The following is a 19,739-nucleotide window of genomic DNA, read 5'->3' on the forward strand; positions in this document are numbered from 1 at the left end:
AGATAGAAAAGAAATCAAGTGGACTAAGTGGATTTCTTCTCTTCGTTCTTTCTTTCTTTTAATTCTTGGAAACTAGAAGTCCTTGCAAGCACAGCTCGTTTCTGCAGATTATTTTCCAAATGTGTACAGAATGGAACCAAAATGGAGACTCCCTTAAGAATGTGCAGAGATGCAACATTAAAAGCTACGAGTATCCAATAGCAAATGTTCCAACCTTCAGTTGCCAGCTGCATCCACTTCCGGTTCCCAGGAGTTGGCAGATGAAAGAGTCTTCCCCATGATTGTTTCCATTTCTTTCTTCTCATCATCTGGATGTGCAAAGTTCATCACCATGAGGACTTCGGATGTTTTGGCTGCATGCGTGTGTGAATATTGGTCTTAGCCCACTTGATGTGCAAGTGGTCCTGGAACATGTAGATCAGGCGGATGGTGTTATCTTCAACAACGGCGTTGGTGTGGCCAGGGAACAGCACGAAGGTAATAGAGCCAATGTTGTCACCCTCCACAGCACCCACGTCCTCCAGCTCCAGAGGCGGTTCCCTGTGGCTTCTCTGAACTCCTGCATGAACACCTTTCCAATGACCACACTGTCTTCACCCTTAAACACTGTGCTGAAGATTACTGTGGCTCTGTCCTTTTAAGACTCAACATACATGGTTTCATCATCCCTACCATGGACCACTGCCCTGTTCTCCTTCCTTGCCCTCTTCTTGGAACTGGAAGTATTTCTCAAAGACAGAGGCAAAACAATCTCATTTCAACATGCCAGCCTGCCGCACAATGGAATCCTTGGGCTCAGGCGGATTGTCAAGGTAGTATAGCAAAGAGACGTTGATCCTGATTCTGGATTTACCAAGAAACTTCTGTACATCCTCTTAGTAACTCATCAGCACCATGTGCCTGAAGTTCCTTGTAGAATTTCAAAGAAATGCTGACCATCACTTCTGTTTTGTCTGCATTAGGAGATGAAATATAATAGGGGAGCCCAGCAAAATCTGAAAATGTTATTTCTACTGCTTCTGGTTTTGTTTCTGGCAACTGCTGTACTCAAACTTGAACCTGAGGGTCTCCTCCAAGATGCTGCTGTCCACCTCCTGTAGGATCATGGGCGGCTGGCCCCGGAAGCCAGAGTCTACCTGCCAGCAGCCTCTGCCACCAGGCCTGGTTCCTGCCCAATCCCTGCTCTAGCCTTCCTTTTTCTTTCCTTTTTTTAGAACAAAGAGATATCATGAAAAATTTAATATTTCTATTGATTTCTCAACTTCCAGAATATTCATTTAATATTTGTTTTCAATTTGAGAAAGCATAACCTTAAACCTAACCTTGATTATATTTTATTTTCAACCCAAACTCTATATAATAGAGAGTGGTGGGCAAGATAGTGACCAGATATTTTTTAGTGGAAGCAGGAATCATTTATTGATGTAGGAAAACTCACATGACTGTCAACTTCTATTTCCCTAATTCTCAGTATTTTCTTCCTCTCAGTACAAGTAAACATCTTTTTAAGTTTCCCAACAAACTTAGATATTTTTCAAAATTTTTAATTGGGTAAAGATGCTTCTTAAATAAACAGCAAATTTCTTTTTCATTGATTGAGACCAAATTTTTTCTTCTAGTAGCCAGTAGAAGGAGCTGTTGGCATTTGATTTGACATTATGGCTCGACCTGGAAGTTCCCTTCTTAATTAATTCAATGTTTGAAATCAAACCACCGTTTAAATGTAATGATATTAATATGCAAGGATAGACGTGTAAACGCGGAGATTTTCCATTCCCATTAAACTTTCTACACAACCACAGATTTCTGGTTCTTCTGTGGACCTCTTTTAGAGAGCGTATGTTATAGAAATGCTGGCTGCTATAAATTAAAGCTGCTCAGGACTGAGTTCATGCACCTAGGCAATGGCTCAACATTTGTAAGACGGGTTGTAAGTCAAGAAAGAAAGCAATTTCTTCCTCCTGCTCTTAAAAAGAGAAGGAAATGGAAAGGAAAGCAAAAAAAAAAAAAAAAAGAGAAGATATTTGACTTAGCATAAACTTGGAGTTTTCAAAGAAAAATTATATATGCTAGGTTTATAATAAATTGAAGCATATTTAACCTAGGGGGAGGAAATCTCTGTAGTTAAGATTTTGGGTATATTTGATGCTGTCCTTGTGAAAAAATGTAGTATGTTCATTTTTCTTATATGCCCCCCAAATTCATTATTTTAGCTGTGGGTTTTTAAGAACTTGTTTCACAGTCTAGTATTTAAAAGGTACTCTTCCTCTTTGTACTTTAATTTTAGCTAAAAGAGATTACTACCTCACTAAATATTATCTTTACTTCAGTAGACACTAATAGGCAATGTGCATACGAATAGTGGTTGCAACAATCTGCAAATACCTGGACAGAGAGCCGGGCAAGTGATTACTCTGAGAGTACCACTTCCCCATGGGTCCCTGAAAACCCACTTATCTACTCTCTAGGTCAGAGGAAAGTTGAAGAGAGGTACAAGTAACCATTTTGATTCATCTGAAAATTATCTCCTAATTAGAACATAAAAATAAACAACCACACATTTAAACCAATGATATTAAAGACATGAAATCTCACGGAACTTGAAATGGAAAGTCACTTGGCAAGATAAAGAAGAAAGAGCAATGGTCTCCCCTGCTATGCATTGACAAATGATCCTCAAACACAGCACCCAATCAATCATTACCCATAGATTTAGGGTGTCTTCTAAAAGAAATCATAAGGAGGTCATAACGAAAGGCTGCCTCCTTGGAACAGTGTGCCGCATTGCAATTTGCAAACAACATGCTACACCAAAGTCACTTCCGGTGTTCACAAAACATCAAATGGAGCTTTCGGAAAAGAAAGTAAAATTGGCTTTTAACTGAATGTGGACAATCAATATTTGTGCTATTTCCAGGTCAGCTCACTATGTGCTTCCATGTATCGGTCTCGGTCTATGTTTTGTGTTATTTCTGGGCCTTCCCATGGACATTAATGTAGCCGCTCTTTCTGAGAGGAGTCCTTAGAGGGACGACTAAACCATTCACGCAGGTGGAGATGGAAGGCATGGAACAGAGGTGCTGCATTGTGTTCTGGAGTGTGGTATGTAGCTGGAACCAGCACTATTAAACATATTTTAGGCGAAATTTTGTTTCATGTGAAGCAGTAATTTTAATAGAAAGACTTTACATATAAGCTCTTGTCTGAATAATAATGTAAAATTAAATTTAAATTGTAAATAACGTCCAGATACTAGTTGTTTCCTGGCTCAAATACTTTAGCACATATGGTGCTAGCATAAGCTTGTGCCTGTCTGCCTACTCTGGGTAATTTTGCATGCAAATAGTTTTAGTGCCTATGTTGAGGTGCTAAAACGTGTTTAGTACACTTGAAAATATTTGCATTGCAAAAGGAGAGTGAATCTCCTGAGGAAAATCAAATGGATATTTTGTATTAAGGAGACCACTCGGGGCACTGCCTGGCATTCTTCTATAGAGAATTCTGTTCACAGTGCAACTAGCATTTTTAATTGACCTTTAGAGAAGAAGGGCTGGCCACAGCCTTGCCAGGTTTATTAACCACTGGGCCATCTTCTGGCAGCATCCACCACATTAATCAGCAGGAGAGAGAAAGCGAATGAAAGAATCCACTTGCCTTAGCTGGACTGTGGCTGTGCAGGCCTCTGGTGGGCTGGTAGGATAAATATGTTAATTATGATGAAAAGTTTCAGCTGGAATGTGCCTAACTAATTAGCTAACTAACTAACCAACTAACTCAGGACAGGCTTTAGCACAAGGAAGCAGGAGTGGATGCGGGGTGTGAGGCCCCGCACACGCTCCCATTTGCCTCACTCCCATCTGCTGCATTTACGGGAACCAGTTCGTTAAGAGTCTGAATTGAATCCAAATAAAATGCATTTCTGATGCAAGCCCGATGCCTGGTGCCATTCTACGCTGCATTATGTCAAATTAGAGTTCGTTTGGGGAAGAGGTTACGGAGACCTTACGTAAATGTCTCATGCATAGAACACGGAGCGCTTAAGAGTTCTGCACAAATTCAACATCCAATTCCTATAAACAAATCAACCGCCCTCCTGATCTGGCCCCTATTCACCAAGGCCAATGGAAATATTACACTTCTTGATAAAGTAATAAATACAATTCAAGAGGTGTGCTAGTAAGAGATTTGTGGAACTTGTCATGTAACCACCCTTTCAACAATTGTGTAGATAATTTTATTACATTGATTAATTCTGGCTTAGTATTTTCTTACAAATTGAAAGTAAGTTCAGTGTCTGTAAGATAAAAGGATGATTCGAGGTTTACAAGAGGAATTCAAATTGTGGGACTTCTCAGCAGCCCCCCTCTGCAGAGAACTGCTGCCAGAGGAATCCTACCAGCGCCCATTGTTGCGGAGTGGCTCCATCCCTTACAGTCCCAGCACCACCCACAGCATTGCCTTCTCTAGATGCTTATGTTGCTGAAACTCCGGGGTCCGATCCAGATTTTCTCCCCGTCTTTCACCCTTCCACACCTAATATTTTATTCTTTCATCCCCGCCACTTCTCACTGTGTGTAAGAGGCAGTATTTTGTGTCAACAAATAGCCATAGACAGGTAGTAGGCAGGAGCCAAAAGGAACTCATTAAGAATACAAACCAGTAAGAAGGGGTTGACTTACTGTGTTAGTGAAACTCCTGTTTGCAATCTATTTCCTTTAAAACAACCTTTAAAAAAATAGCCTCTGTTGTCTGTGGGACCCTGGCACATCAATCAATCCATTAAGTAAGTAAATAAGGCAATAACTAAACAATAAATCATTTTGAATTTCACGCATGCGCAAACCTTTTGATATGTAAGGTACAAGAGAGGTTTAGATTTGGAAGATACAGCCTCTGTTCCAATAATCTCGCAGACAAGATAAAGAGCTGTTCTACACTGTGGTGCATTGCTCATTCTGGTCCTGAAATCATGGGGCTTGGTTGCACCCCTTTGACAGTGGTGCATGCATGACGCATGGCACGGGAGTTGTGTGTGTTATGTGTGGGAGGAGGTTTGGGGAGGGTCATGCTGTTAGGGGGAAGCCTACCACACATTTCTGCCATCACAGACGGTGGGCAAACAGCTGTCTCCACAGCTGAGGCCACTGGAACTGCTTGAGTTGCTCCAGTAACTCGAGAGCACACGGCTGGTCCCTGGATGGCACAGAGCATTGTGCCTGCAGCAAAGCGCCCAGGCTTTCCTGGGGCTGAGCAGGCAGACTTGGCCACCAGACACAATAAGCATCTGAAATGGGGTCTCATGAATAATTCATCATTGGTATCCGACGAAACAAAGAAATGATATGTTTGCTGGTAAATAAGTGTGTTGTGGCATTTGTAAGTCTTTCTGAATTTGGATTTGTTCACGTTTCATGTTGGTAGAGAAATAAGTTTTGTGTTTCTTTCCCCCCAAAAAAAACCCCAAAAGGTGGGAGTTCAATGCAATAATCTTACAGTAAAAGTGTTCCATGAAACATTGGATGGGTTATACTCATTTGGCTCATGATTTTAAGAACTTTTAAAAAAATCTCATTTAGTGAAGAGGGATGTTCAAATGGATTTATGGCAATCAAATACAGCAGGATACCCAGTTCTCAAAGAGATTATTTTATTCCTTGGTAGGCAACCAGCCCACTTTTGCTAATGCAAGTTTCATTACCATAGACTAGAAAACAGTGGTGCCTCCAGCATCTCAATCCAACATTGGGAGGAACAATTCTTCTCTTTCACTAAAATATTAGTAACAATGACACTTCGGTGTTTTGAGCCCTAAATTGTTTTAGTGACAGTTAAATACCCACTAATTTAACACTAGTTAAATTGGCAATAAAATGACCCCCAACCGAGGAGTTGAGCCACTATCCTGTTTCTGCACAATAGTTCTGGACCTAATGCGAGTGAATCATAAAGCCATTGGGTAGAGTTTATGCATTTGCATAATGAATTTTTCTAGTGTTGCATAAACTATCTAGTTACTCAAACTTATCATAATTAGTATTTATAATTAGGATCTGTGTATTCATTTCATTTATTCTTTAATATCTGTGTACTCATTCCCCTGAAAAAAAAAGAAGAAAAGAAATCGATTTAATAGTTCTTCATTATCTTTGAAATGACAACCTGGCAAAACAAATCATGGTGATGTTCTCTGTCATCTCTCCAATAATTATCTCAAATCTGTCTTCTATTATTCACTCATGCTTTCTCCATAACATTTCCCCCCAGTATCTCCTGTAGTCTCCCTGGCTTTCAGGTTGCCCAGGAATTATTGTGTACCCATAAACCTCACATAATCTGATATGTTTGGCAAGGAAAGCAGGCACGTTGATTTTGCTGAAAGAAAAAAAAAAACAAGCAAAAACAAAATATGGACCTGCCAATTACATTCTGGAGTGAAAATAAAATTCCTTCTTGCTTACAGGTGAGTGATTTGGCTCTTGGGGAGTGAATTGGTAGGTACTGGGACTTCCAATAAAGAGGAGAGTGGTGAATGCTGTGTGAGGGGTGATTTTTGGCCTTGTTTTTGTTGTTTCTTTAAGCTCCAGTACTGTAGCTGAAGGTAGATTCACAACACACATCTATATAACTCCTTTTCTTTACCTTCGCTGTGTAGGATTAAGATTGTAAATAAAATTACAGTGCTACATAAATTGCTTCTTACCTTTTGAAAAGACAATTAGATTGCCAGTGGAAATAATAACTAAATAAGTGGTAAGAATGTCCTGGGGCCAGTAAGATAATCATTAGAAAGAGAGGAAATGGCCTTAAGATGAGCGAAATACAAAGAAAGCCTAAAAGGTCTGAGGCAGAGATTACAGCCATATACATTTCCCTCACTTTCCATTCACTGCTGTGGTCCTCCCTACCATCTCCTGTGTACTATGTCTTAGTGTAAAATAGCTAAAGTTGCTACCATCGCCTCCTCAGGAACCTGGAAACTTCTTCAGGTTCAGTTAGCTATCCAAAGGACTGAATTGCTATGGTTTTCTGAAATATCACCACTTGGACTTCCAACATTTGATTCCCGGTATGCAAACAATCTTTCATGGGACCAACCGGTAAATTCATGCCTTTATATGAATAATTTTATATATTATTCCACTTAAAAACCCAAGAACTATAAGGAAATGTAAATAAGAGGCATTCAAGGATGTGAGCTTGGTCATACAAATAGTAACCACAAAGAAGAGACACCAGAAAGTCAATCAACAGCTTATAAAATTGATTTAAGGTTAAAAAAAAAACAACACCAACAACAGGCTCTTTGAGTCAGAGACTGGATTTCAAGCCTGTCTGCTACATTTGCGTTACAAGAGATATTTCAATTAACTGAATGTATTTCCTCATTTATAAAATGAGGACAAAAACACATATCTCATAGAAATTTAAAAAAATCAGAACTAGTGATCTAATGTAAGTAAAGCATGTATAGTAGTCTGTAACTCTACAGTGGTTGGCAAACTGCAGCTCGCGGGCCACATGCGGCTCTTTAGCCCCTTGAGTGTGGCTCTTCCACAAAACACCGACTTCTGCGCATGGGCCACGAAGTTTCAATCGCCCCGCACGTGGTATTTTGTGGAAGAGCCACACTCAAGGGGCCAAAGAGCTGCATGAGGCTCGAGAGCCGCAGTTTGCCCACCACTGCTCTAAGCACCTTTGAGTCACCTGGAGAGTTTGCGAAGCTCCTGATGCCCTATTCCACCTCCGCCCAATTAAATAGGAATCTGAGGAGGCTGGGCCTTGCTGTTATTGGGGTAAAGTTCCCCCAGGGATTCCAGTGTGCAGCCAAAGATTTGAACAACAGATGGAAAAGCTCAAACCTGAAGGAACTCTCAGTAAATATGATCTAACTCTCCTAGTTTTTGTGATATGAATATGCCTAATCCAGACACAGACTTTTATTTCTGAACAGAATCCGCAAGGCCAGTTAATTTATATCCATGCTTTGGAAATAAAGAAGCTGAACCTGGGAGCATTAGTGACGTGCTCACAGTCATGTAGTGAGTGGTGAGGCGGGGGTCCTGGATTTCATGTTCTCATTCTGAAGTTGTCCTGGTATAGCTTTTAAGTGGGGAAGTGTGGTCTCAGATAAGGCGAAGTTTTATCTTTCCTTTGCTTCTTTCTTTTCTCCACAGTATTTTGTGGCAAGTAGGGCAGAAAGAGTGGCAGAAACAAAGGATTATGCCCTCAACTATTGTCCTCCTTCGCTTGGCCTGGCAGAATTCACTCACAGAAAAAACGGAACCTCGCAATGCCTCCACGTGGAGGGCGCAGGCACATGCCATTTGGCTCCTGATACGTGGTGTCATCATGCTGTTCCGTCTCACTGAGCATTTCCTGTGTGAGTGATATGGAAAATCCGAGCAATTTACACAACAGTTATGAGCCATCATACAGGTGAATTTAATTTTTAATTACTCTTTAAAATGCTTTTAATAATTAGTAGCAATAACCACTAATTGGCATGTAAGCCATTCTTGCAGCAGCAGGCAAACTATAGGGTTACTTCTGCACACCCACACCCAATCAACTGAAAATTGCTTTAAAGCTTATCTTATAATTACTGTGCTTAATGCTGTTTGCATTGTTTGGAAGCTTCTGTAATTAATTTTTTTTTTTTTTTTTACCTCGGAACCTGTACATGGAACAGTAAAGATCAGTCGTTTGCTCAGCAACATCTTATTTACATTGAGTTGTTTAGACACACATAAGGGGAAAAATAATGGTTTTGTTTTTACCTGCCAAATGTTTTTCCTCTTTACATATTGGATAGGTCCCACTAAGCATCTGAAACTGTCCTAGCTACCCACTTGTCTTTCTTGTTTTCTCAATGCGGTTACACTATGTCACAATTACCTTTTTAGTCAGACTTTTCAGTTTCTATGTACCTTCCGCATTATTGATTTTGCAAATATTCTGGGTAAAGGGCATTTAAGTTGAGAATGTTTTTATTAAAGTATAGGATGACATAATTAAAGGTGCATAGTTTATACCTTGAGAATCAATAATTGATACATGTTGGTGCCGGTAATTATGCCTATGATCTAAGAGTGGCAACCACAGTTAACCATTTAAAAAATCATAAAATAAACTGAGATTATTGCTATGCTAAACCAATTTTAGGGATAAGTGATGGACCTGCCAGTGTTTTCACAGCAGTAAGTGGCAAATAAAATTTTATGATGAGTGAGGCAAAAGAAAAAAAATTGACTTTAAAATTATGGGTCATTATGTATTAGTTATGAACTGATATCGGATGAAGATGTGGATAGGAATACTCGTTCTTTTATTTACTCACTCACATATCGAATTGTTATTGGGAATATGTTGTGCCTAGCAATGTGCTAAACAATGAGGATATGAAAATAATAAAATGTTGTGGGAAGTTATAGTCTTGAGGATCAGAAAAAAACTCAGTTTGAAAATCTTGGTTCCATAACAAAATAACTGGAAGATTTTCAGAAATGTATTTGATCTCTCAGAGCCTAATTTTTGTTATCCAAAAAGTAGGGCAGTGATGCTTGCCTTGAAGGCCCATTATGAAGATTAAATAAAATATAATATGTGAAGCACTTTTCATTTCTCTGTTATGCAGTCTTTATTTAATGCATGTATGGTATAACTCTAATTAGACCAAAGATCTCAAGCCCAGTGAATGAATGATATCTCTATAACCTATAAGATCCTTTGATTACAGGCAACAGAAACAGATTCTGGCTGCCTAAGCAGGAGAGACATGTATTAGAAAGCTATTGAGAAACAGGATCAAGTAGAAGGCTAGAGAATTAGGGTTGTAAATAGAGGAAGAACTGGTGTATCTAAAGTGTACTGAACTCAAGTCTTGGAGGGCACTGCCAGTGAACATATGCATTCCAAATTTTTCCAGTGTCCTTTCATCTTTGTTCTCAAGATTCAAAGTCTTAAGAGAAGGGAAGAGAGGAAGAGGGAGAATGAAACTAATAGAGCTTGAGTTCACTCATGCACCTATACCTTAGGAGGAGAAGTTGGGGCAACCTGATTTATAGGTGCGCTGAGACTATATACCACTGGGGAGAAGTAACCCCCTGTGGAAGTCAGAACGCTAGTACAAAAAAAGAGGTGATGGGTGATCAGTAGCCCCAAATCAACACAAAATGTGTCACAGAATCTGATCAGTGTCATAAGTAGGATTGGCTTCATGGACACGCGATTTTTACAATCACAAAGGGCCCCATGCTAAGCAGTCTCCACACTTAGTTTAATACTCTGTGACACCATTTTACATAGATCAATGCAATAGAATGAGAGCTCAAAAATAAATCTTTGCTTATATGATCAATAATCCATGACAAAGGAAGCAAAGATATATGAGAGGGTAAGGACAGTCTCTTCAATAAATGGTGTTAGGAAAACTGGACAGAGATACATGCAAAAAAATAAAATTGGATCATTTTTCCCCCATATACAAAAATAAAGTCAAAATGGACTTTAAATGTAAGGCATGAAACCATAGAACTAGAAGAAAACCTAGGCAATAAACTTTTTGGCATTCATTGGTCTTAGCATTATCTTTTTAGATATGTCTCCCCAAGCAAGGGCAACAAAAGCAAAAAATAAACAAATGGAACTATAGCAAGCTAAGAAGTGTTTGCACAGGGAAGGAAACCATCAACAAATAAAAAGATAATTTATTGAATGGGAGAAATATTCACAAATGATACATCTGGTAAGTGGTTAATATCCCAAATAAACAAGGAACTCATACAAATTAACACAAAAAATTCAATTAAAAAAATGGGCAGAGGACCTGACTAGACAATTCTCCAAAGATGACATATAGATAGCCAACAGACATGCAAAGAAGCTTAACATCACTAACCATCAGGGAAATGCAAACCAAAACCAATGTGAGATATCACCTCATATTGTCAGATGGCTATCATACAAAAATCAACAAATAACAAATGCTTGTGAGTAAGTGGAGAAAAGGGAACCCTACTACACTGCTGGTGGGATCGTAAACTGGTATGGCCACTATGAAAATCAGTATGGAGATTTCTCAAAAAATTAAAAATAGAGCTGCCATATAACCCACCAATTCCACTTCTAGGTATTTATCTGAAGAAAATAAAAACACTAATTAATTAAAAAATATATATGCAGCCCTGCGTTCATTACAACCTTATTTACAATAGCCAAGATATGGAAGCGCCCTAAATGTCTATAGATATAGATGACTGGATAAATAATACATACATGTGCGTGCATACACACACACACACACACACACACACACACACACACACTCTCTCATTCAATGGAATGTTATTCAGCAATAAAAAAGAACAAAATCTTGCCATTTGCAACAATATGGTTGAACCTACAGGGAATTATGTTAAGTGAAATAAGTCAGATAAAGACAAATACTTATTGGTAGAACTTAAAAAATACAAAACAAATGAATAAACAATACAAACAGAAAAGTTTCATAGATATACTAGTAAGGAACAAGTTCATGGTTATCAAAGGGGAAGGAGGTGGAGGAATGAGGGGTTGGTAAAATTTAAAAAAATAAGTAAATAAATAAATGTGAACGATAAAAAAGTAAAATGGTAAAACTTGAAGATAAAATTGGAGAACATATTCATGACCTTAAAACACACAAACATTCTTACATAGGTTACAAAAAAGGCTAACTATAAAGGAAAATACTGATAAATTGGGTTACATTAAAGTTAAAAACTTCCATTCAACAGAAGATCCCATTAAGAGTAAAAAAATAAAATAAAATAAAAGTGGGAGAAGATATCTCCGCCACATATATCTGACAAAGAACTCATATCCAATATATAAAAAGAACTTCCAGAAATCATTAAGAAAAAGACCCAATATAAAAATAGACAAGAGCCTTTTAGAGGCCCTTCACAAAAGAGGATATCCAAATAGCCAATAAACATGACAAGCTGTTTAACCTCATTAGCAATCAGGGAAATTTAAAAAAAAATAGTGGTAAAGCAAAGAAACTATGATTATAGATTAGAGACAAGAACTCCCTTATACCCTCTCTGTATGGCAAAACAAAACAGCAGAAGACACCAGAATGAACTAGGGGGAAAATCTCACCATAGTCAAATAAACCGGTGTGCTTCCAGGCCACTAGAAACTTGTCATTTAACTATCATCTCAGACTTTCTCCCAACTAGCCTCCTCCCGAAGTCACTGGCAGCAACAGCTGATCCCAGCTATGGCCCCTATCTTCTTGGCCTCAAGCTCATATGTTAATGGAAGGGCTTTTAAGGACGATGGTGGAGAGACTAAGCAGAGCAGTTCAGCTTTCCTTGTGTTATTTTAGAATTGGTGCAGCTCTGCTTTTCAGTGTTCCCTGATACCAAGACTTTTTCCATTCTCTTATCAAGTATTTTTATAGCGTCGCAGGCTTCTAGCCCAACACTTTCCCAAGGCATGAATTTCCCGAACATGACCAACAAGTGCTCCTTCAGCCTTTGTTGGAGTACCTCCAGCCCATTTTAGTTTTGGATAGATTTAATTGTCAAAAAGTTCTTCCTTTTATGGAGCTGAACTTGGACTCCCTGTAACATGCAGCAACAGGTGTTTTGGAGTCACTTACATTAATTCTGACTCCTCTTCCCCATGCAAATGCAAAATATATTCTCTAATTACAATGAAAAATTTCTTTGCTCTTGGGGCTCATTCCCGTGGGAAAAGGAAAATATCTATAAGATCTCCTTTAAAGAAGCTCCTTGAGAAGGAAGTACATACCCTAGGGTGGAGCCTGAGAGGACCTACATATTAGCTGAGTAGGATTTTGCTGTATTTCCACCCTAATGTGGGCCTGCGAGATCCCCCTGCAGGTTCATTTTGCCTTCTGAACTTCAGACTCTCTGTGAGAAACACATGTCTCTGTTGCCTCCATCACTTGAAATGCGCCAGGCTCACATCCAGCTGAATCCATCGCGTGAGAGACAGAGCCGGTCACAAACACACTGGTGCCAGGAAGGACAGCCCAGACATTTGCCATCTGTGTCTCAGCTTTCTCCAGTTCTGTTCTTGGGTTGCTTGTCTAGGGACACACCCATCACACACTATTTCCCACTCCCCTGGCAACGGGAAGAGTAGCACATTGCATAACACAAAGTTTTCGAGGAAGGCCTTATTTTACAAGATTTTCCCTAAAATTTAGCAAGATATATATATTTTTTTATAATCTGCTAGAGTAGCATGCATTTGGATGGATGTGCTCAAATTAATTTGTTCCATAATAATAACAAGATCATCTTCATAATGGTATTTTGTTTTATTTCGTAGGGAAATCAAGTCAATGGCTCTTTTTATATGCACGAGTATTCATTAAATAAAAGACTCAAGTACTGCAAATACTTGGTTATTTTTCAGAGTCATATTGACCAATGGCCTCTTTCTCAACCCAGAACTGAGTCCTGAATAGTATATCTCCTCTTTAGTTGTATGGCAATATGCTGCCTCTTTTTAAAAAATATTTTTATTATATTTTTTATTGATTTCAGAGAGGAAGGGAGAGGAGGAGAAAGAGAGAGAGAGAGAGAGAGAGAGAGAGAGAGAGAGAGAGATGCATCAATGATGAGAGAGAATCACTGATGGGCTGCTTCTTGCACACACCCTACTGAGGATCAAGCCCACAACCTGGGCATGTGCCCTTGACTGGAATCAAACCTGGGACCCTCCAGTCTCCAGGCTGATGCTCTATCCACTGAGCCAAACCAGCTAGGGCATTGTGCTGCCTTGTAATGCTAAAAATGCACCCATTATATTCCCTTACCCCTTAATACCAGTTTCAGCAATATAATAAGAGAGCTCAAATAATATTCCCTTGATCATCTCTGTCTCATACCTTATACCTTGTATAATTTTACTCTGTATAATTTTTTCCCCTTGATTATTTGCTCTCTGGCGAAAGTAGAACCATACAATCTAATCATGAAGAGCTTGACTGGAATTGAGATGACATGGGCAAAGATGCAGAAAATCAGAGAATGTAAAGTAGAAATAATTACAAAATAGCATCTAGACCACAGAACAACAACTTCAAGCCCTGCCTTCTGATGGCAATAATATAAAGGCTTTTTTTTAATCCTCACACTCCTGTAAGGTGGAAATTATTATTCACATTTCAAATCTAAAGAAACAGAAGCTGAAAACATTTCAATAAGTCTCCCCAGTTCAGACTTCTCTTCTGTGATGGAGCTAAGATTCCTGGCTAGTTGATCTAACTTCCAACATCCATGTTGCAAGTGAGGAAGTGAATCCTGGGCCTGAAACACCTGGTGAAGAGCAACCTGGACTTGGCTGCATGAATCCTCAATAATGTCTTAATGATATCACGAGATGCAGTGTGCCTGCATACCTCACAACATCGCCAATGCAATCTGAAGCTCCTTTTATCAAATAGTGAGCTTCTAAGATATTATCACCTATACTAATAAAAGGGTAATATGCAAATTAACCGTCACTTCACAACAAAGATGGCGGTGCCGGCTGGAGCCATGGAGCTGGCAGGAGTGGGTGGGATGCTTGGCTTCCTTCAGGTGGAACACTTGGCTTCCTTTGTCACCCCAGCGACGAAGAAAGTCAAGCCTCCGGCAAGCCCCGGCCGGCCTCTGGGCGGTGGCCATGGAGCCGCTCCAGCCCAGAGTGAAGGCAGAAGGCGGCCCCAGCCCAGAGTGAAGGCCAGGTCCCAGGTGCCGGAGGGAAGCCAGTGCTGGCAGCCAGGGGAAGGAAGGCCTATTCTTGCACGAATCTTTGTGCATCAGGCCTCTAGTAGTAACAATATTTTCCTAACAGGGGTCTTGCTTTCAGCCACTCCAGATTGGATGGCAGGGACATTTAAATGTAAAGCTGCAATTGATAGCAACAGAGAACCATAATTTTTGTTAATTCTGCTTAATATTATTGGCATCGTCCTTTGTTTCCTTCTTAAAGAAACATGAAAATATATTAAAATATAGTTTAGACATATACATTCATATCTCTTTACTTTTCTCATAAAAGAATTATGGAGCTGTACATATTCAGTATCAATCCCCCTTTAACTCCATTTGCTATTTCAAAATTCATCCCCAGTCTCAAATCACACTGGGCTTCCCTTTCCTTTTTTTTGCTGAATGGAAAAATGAACTTGTCTGTTTGGCTTAATGAAATGTCAGTCCTTCACAGTTGGCAATGCAGAGAATGAAAGCCTGGACAGGACGGCTGGACCAGACAGCTACCATGAAGGAAGCACTTGCTCCATGGCCAACTGTGAGGGGCTCAACTTGGTTTTAGTAATTAAACTAGCAGGTCCTAACCCAGGTGGTTGGCAGTTGCTAAAATAATGCAGGCATACCTAACACAAATTGAGTATGTATGTTTGGGGAGTGTCTCTGAGACCATAGCAACCAGACCTTCTCTTACTATTACCAAATTTAGAAGATCTGGCCCTGGTACCCTGAGAAGAGCTAGTGGGTTTCCTTACACAGCTTGGTAGAGTAAATTTCCTTAGAAACTAGCTCAGATGGTTAGAGCATCGTCATCCCGACACTCCAAGGTTTTAGGTTCGATCCCGGTCATGTTTTCTCTCTCTCTCTCTTTCTCTCTCTCCCTCTCTTTCTCTCTCTCTCAAAAAAAAGGATCTAAATGGAAACTATGGGCAAGAAAAGTAAGTGCTAACTCATACTTTTCCAATCCCCGGGTTTTCTTCATTACTCAAGGTCACTGGGAAATTCAAATCAGAACAAGATGTGAAATCACAATTCAAATAGTAAAGCATTATTATTTTTAAAACTAGCAGGAGCAGGCGGCAAATAGATGTGCCTTAGTCTGATTTACTAGTCATAATTCCTAATACCTGGTTGGGATATTTTCTGACTTTGCTTTGAAAATGGACTGCGTATTTATTGAGTTGGGTCGTGACATGGCTGCCAAGGGCCTGGGTGCTCTTTTCAGAGAAAGTTTCGATTGCTGCATCAGCTGAGCCACCTCCTCGAAGTGTGACCTCCACCTACCTGTCCTGTTTTCTAGCTGAGACATGGCATAAGAATGCCTTCCCAGGGTTTGATGAAGGCACATAAGTTAATAGGGAAAGTAGCTTGGCTCTGAGTAAGTACTCAGGACCTATACAGTGTTATCGTCATTAAGCAGATAGCATGCTAAATATTTTCAACACTCGCTCATTGGTGCTGGTGTCTAGGGAAACTTCGCAGTGCCTGGGTATCTTATTTCCCAACAGATTTCAGTTGAGAAGCACTTTGATCTGAATAGTGTCCTTGACAGTGGTCAGGGGTGACTGCACTGAAACAGGAAATAAAACTTTAGCTCCCAAGACAAAACTCCATGCATCTCTCTGCTTCTTGGTTTTATTATATATATATATATATATATATATATATATATATATATATATATATATTCATTTAATTTTATGGAACGGATTAAAATATTCTAGAGAGCCAAGAAGGCTGATTGTCCAGGGAAAGGAAGCCATATATCCTTGAAGACAAGTTTGCGGTCTGTCAAATACCGGGTTTGAAACTGTAGAATTCTAAGTAACGAGAATTCTCTGGAGAGAGCTAGGAGCTGAGACTATGGATTCTAAATGCAGCCTTAGACCACTGTGACCCTCGGCTGCACACGCTGGCTCCAGCATGTGATGCTGGGGCACATTGTTTGGACAGAGGGCACAGTGGCATTACGTGAAATAAGTAAAATTTTCTTGGACACAATGTGTCAGCACAACCTTAATGCTTCTCAATTCCCATGCCCTGGACTTCAGTCCCCACATCACTTTTTTCTATGTAACATCATAAGACATCTTTGAACTTCTAGATTCTTTTAAAAAGTGTATGCTCTAACACATAACTGGACTCATAAATTATCTCCCAACTTTCCCTAATTTTCCAGCTAAAAAAAAAAACAAATAGAAAAAGGCTAATTAAAGATGACAAAGCCAGTCAATGTTGCAGCTGAATCTGAGACCCAGGACTCCTAATTCCTGGTCCCTCTGGTCAGTGGAGAGGTTTAACAGTAGTGTACTGGATTCTTCAATAACAATATTAACATTAGTACTATGAGGAGAGTGAATACTGTTTTCAGTACTTAGTATGGGCAAGGCACTGTTTTAGGTACTTAAATTTATTAATTCATAGTGTCCTTATAACAAGTCTATAAGAAAGATGCTATTAAGATCCCCATTTTACAGATGGATAAACTGAATCATGGTGAGATTAATTAACTTGCTCAAGGTCACAACTATTCAGTAGTATAGCTAGGACTTGTTTCCATGTAATCCAGCTACTGGATCCCTGCTTTTAGGCACACAACTATACTGTATCTTATTTACTTAGCTGTTTTAATGGCTGTTTCATCAAAAGCCAGACATGCTCAGGTTATTCCTTTTATATAAGTTTATCTATGTACACAGAAAACTCCTTTTAAAAAATCAATAGATATGTTTATAGAAATGATGTACCACTGCAGGGCATTTACCCAGGATAGAAGTGAGTAGTATTCAGATCATTAACTGAATATCTGGTTGATTAGGTTAACAAAACTGTCTTACATAGAGTATCCACATCTAAAAAATTTGAATATTAAAATAAACTTGCCATCAAACTGTACTCATTGTAATTCAATTTTAGTTATATAAATTCTGATTTTGAGAGCCTGGTAAGTTTAGTGCCTCCGGTCTTCCTTATTAATTTCTTTTACAATCCAAAGAAGAAGAGATATAGGAAGGGTTGGCAATAAATTGTCTTGAAATATTTCAGGAATTTTCTGAAAGTTATTTCTAGGAATATATCCTTCGGGTCCACTTTTTTTGTTCGTCATTTCCTAATTTCAAAATGCACAAAATGAAAACAAATTTGACTTATTTAAGCCTAGTCATCTAATGGACCCCTGAGAAGAGAACTGACCCCCATGGTTAATCTATGCATATACCACAGTGGGATTTACAAAAAGAGGAAGGGGTAGGAGATATTCTGTCAGTAATGAAAACCATCAAATTGAGTAAATGAAAGGAGAAATAGAGATTCTGACTAACAATCGAAAAATAAATATCTATGCTCTTTAATCTACAAATTAGGATGACAATATCTATCCTCCATACCTGACTATACAATATTTTATATGGAAATTTTGTTTTCCTTCCCCAAATAGCATCCAGAGGTTACTGTATTCATTATTGTTCTTATAATTTTACTACTCACAAGTTCAGATACCAAGCTCCTTAACTCAACTCATCCTAAGATAAAAAAAAAAGAGGTTTGTGCAAAGAACCATTTAAAGGATTACATCTCAAAATAAGGTACATAGTCTAATTTTGCCATAGACTTCTCTCTCCGTGTCTCTCTGTCTCTCTGTCTCTCTGTCATGAAACACTAAACATGGCCCCAAATAATTATTTTTCTTGTAGGGGTAGCAATGCTAAAAATTGGCTGCATTATTGCAGATATCAAACTTCAGCTCCCTATTGGAATTTACTCTACAGCAAAATAAAAAAGAAAAAATAGGGAACACACACACACACACACACACACACACACACTCGAAAAGAAAAACCTTTATTAAGAACTCAGCCATCCATCCCTGAAGAGATGTAATCTATGCGTAACAATGCTTAAATCAGCACGACATTTACAACACATATTAAGTGGTTTGTTATTTATTTCAAGACTTTAATTGGCACAATATATTAACAGCACTGTTGCAACAGTTCCTCTTAAGGGCTTTTTTTCTTTTCCCTAAAAAGAGAAAAAGAGAGAGAAAGGGGAAGAGAGAGAAACAATCCACCAGAATTACGCTATAATCCCTGTTTTGTTATTCCTTTAGCCTGAATGAACTATTAAAGTTGAAGAAAAAGAGAAAAAAAAGAAACTATCTTCAGAAACGATATTTTAGACTCAATTCAATTTCAATAAACCCAGACCGGTGCTTTTTTCTGCCATTCTAACATAACCTATTATAAGAATTTCTTTTCCCAGGGACAAAAACACCAACTTTCCCTTCCTAAGTGCTTCTTATTGTTCATTTCTGTTGCTATTTGGAGAAAAAGCTCATTAAAATATTATGAAGCACAGAGCATAATTATGTGCCAGCCTTCGTCGATGAGGAACATCTGTAACACAGTGTATGCGTATTCCTATTACAGCAAAGTTGAGTGCAGGCTCTCCCTTTCACCCCTTCTTACTTTGCCTCTGTTCTAGGATTCTTTGTCCTGACTACAGAGCCCAGCAAACGTGTGAAGCGCGCAGCCTACAGCGCGCGCCTTGTGGCCTCTCGGGGCTCCAAGCGCCAAATGCTATTATTCCATTATTAGCCTGGAGCCCATGCCAGGGCAAATGTGCTCTGCTAAAGGCCTCCAAACCTTTCCCCCTCTTTTTATTCCCCCGGTTATTTTTAAGCTGTATCTTTCCTCATTCCCTCTCTGGCACAGGAGGCTCTGCAAGTGCATCCAACACACACCCAGTTCCCAAACCCGTGCTTCCCTTGCTTCTTTACATTATTCCACTTGCTTTTAAACCAAAGAACCTTGGGCATAATAAAAACATTGAGAGCTTGCCTGTACCACAAATATTTGTGGAAAGCACATGGTGCCATTTTGCCAGACTACTCTTATTTGTTAAACTGAGTTAAAGTGTAACGCGATTCCAAAAACTGCCTTGAGAATGAAAGAAAAGGCTTGTCAAGCC

At 39.1% G+C, this 19,739-nt stretch overlaps 1 pseudogene; it reads right to left on the bottom strand.

The window, feature by feature from the left end:
• Positions 1 to 216: 216 nt before the first annotated feature.
• Positions 217 to 1,106, bottom strand: LOC139020330 (actin-related protein 2/3 complex subunit 2 pseudogene; annotated as a pseudogene).
• Between the last annotated feature and the right edge of the window lie 18,633 nt (positions 1,107 to 19,739).

Source organism: Myotis yumanensis, unplaced genomic scaffold (genome assembly GCF_028538775.1).
Source record: "Myotis yumanensis isolate MYYU_CA2020_CCGP unplaced genomic scaffold, mMyoYum1.0.hap1 SCAF_12, whole genome shotgun sequence".
Lineage (NCBI taxonomy): Eukaryota > Metazoa > Chordata > Mammalia > Chiroptera > Vespertilionidae > Myotis > Myotis yumanensis.